This window comes from Fukomys damarensis, unplaced genomic scaffold, assembly GCF_012274545.1.
Source record: "Fukomys damarensis isolate Sample0158 unplaced genomic scaffold, DMR_v1.0_HiC HiC_scaffold_17, whole genome shotgun sequence".
Lineage (NCBI taxonomy): Eukaryota > Metazoa > Chordata > Mammalia > Rodentia > Bathyergidae > Fukomys > Fukomys damarensis.
The window spans coordinates 57,308,563-57,310,375 of NW_022900929.1; the positions used below are offsets into that span (position 1 = coordinate 57,308,563).

The 1,813-nt window shown below is 56.0% G+C and overlaps 1 non-coding gene across 1 annotated transcript; it reads left to right on the plus strand.

Moving 5' to 3' along the window:
* The first annotated feature begins 513 nt into the window (after positions 1-513).
* LOC117286653 lies at positions 514-677 on the plus strand. The gene has a single exon (XR_004517810.1). It is a non-coding gene; the product is annotated as a U1 spliceosomal RNA (small nuclear RNA).
* The last annotated feature ends 1,136 nt before the right edge of the window (positions 678-1,813 follow it).

Genomic DNA, 1,813 nt, shown 5'->3' on the forward strand with positions numbered 1-1,813 from the left:
GACAGCCGGCGGCGGGAAGGAGAAACCCTGGGCAGGCGCCTGAGGGCTTGGCTGTCGGGAGGCTAGGATTTCCCGGCGGCGGGCGGAGACGGCGCGAAAAACCAGCTGTTCGGTCCTACTTTAACGTGCACGGGTGTGTGTGTGAATTAAACTAAACAGAGAGAAAGAAAAGAAAGAACGAACGAACGCGGTAGAAAAGCACGCTCCTCGTAGGTGTCAGCCAGAGGGAACCTCCCCCCAGGACCTCAGCGGGGAGGGAAGAAGAGGGCCCTGGGGACGCGCCGCAAGGGGCGTGGCTAAGTACGCAGATGAGCAGGCGCGGAGGCTGCCGGTCGCGCCGACCCGGGCCTCCTGATCCCGCGTAGACAGTATAGAAACAGTCGTGGGATGGTTCTGTGAGCGGCGAAGATCGAGCGAGGGCGTCTAAGGACGCGGGGGCCGCGCGCGGAGAGTGGCCGTGAGTGAAAAGTGTGTCGGGTTCCAGGGTGTAGTTCGAGGCGGGGCCGGCAACTCATACTTACCTGGCAGGGGAGATACCATGATCACGAAGGTGGTTTTCCCAGGGCGAGGCTTATCCATTGCACTCCGGATGTGCTGACCCCTGCGATTTCCCCAAATGTGGGAAACTCGACTGCATAATTTGTGGTAGTGGGGGACTGCGTTCGCGCTCTCCCCTGATAACTCTAGTACTAAGAAAAGACTTTGGAGTGCTTTTTCTGCTTATGCACGGGCTTGCTTTTCGTCATTCTTTTCAGTTTAAATGGCTTGTGCTTGTTTACGTTTCGGCCCGCTGCGGGTGAGTTTTCCGCGTGGGTGGTGTTGTTTTTCTCGCGAAGTCCTGGGTGACGTGTGCGTGAGGTGCCCGGCGATAACGAAATCGTGGACGAATTGTTCACAGGAGGCTTTAGGTGTGAAGCGCGTGTGCTTTTCCATCTCGCTCGCGAGAGTTCCAAACAACCGGCTGAGAGGGGGTGGAGATGAGATTTTGCGCTCGGGAAGGCTCGAGTGGAAAAATAGGTGTGTCATGGTGGCCCTGGACGCGCTCTGGGGGGGCCCTCCCGCTAGGCGGGCTCGCTCGCGCGGCTGCGGAGCCGCCGACACCGGACTTAGGACTTTTTTGTCGGGCCGGGGCCGTCCTCCTGCCCATTCACGTTCTCTCCAGGTGAGTGACGTTTTGTCCTTGTGTTCAAGTCTTCGCCCCGTGGATCCGTGCAGAGACACGCAGAGTATTATGGTCACTCCATTATTTGGCTGCGGATAACTATGTAGGAGCCATGGTCCTGTCTATGCACTTCTACATTTTTTTGAGCATTTGCTGTTAGGCGGCTTCTGGTGAACTCATTTTTGTTTTTCCCATTAGCTACATTTCATACCACCCCTCCCGATGAGACGTCCCACTGCTTGATATTCAATTCTTTCCTGGCCGAATGACAGCCTTGACCAATTGGACACAAGTCCTGAAAAAGGACACACTTCCCAAGGAAGTAAGCCACACCTCTACCGAGTTGTCTTCCTACTTGAAGTGAGATGGGCTTGAAGGTGGCAGCCTGCCAGGGAGTTTACACCCAGCGGCTCTAGCAGAGGGGGGTGGCCTGCAGGGCCTCTGATCTAACAGCTGCGGTGTCCCCCAAAAGTCTCAGGCAGCGCTGTAGGTCCTGGCTTGTGAGCTGCACAGTTGGTTGTTATCGAGTCAGTTATACCCTAATACAGAATCCTCATTTCCTGTTTTTACACTGCAAGCCAGAGGACAGACGGACTGTGGGACACCTGTTTTCTGCCTACCCAGGCACTACTACCTATGTGAGACTCAAGC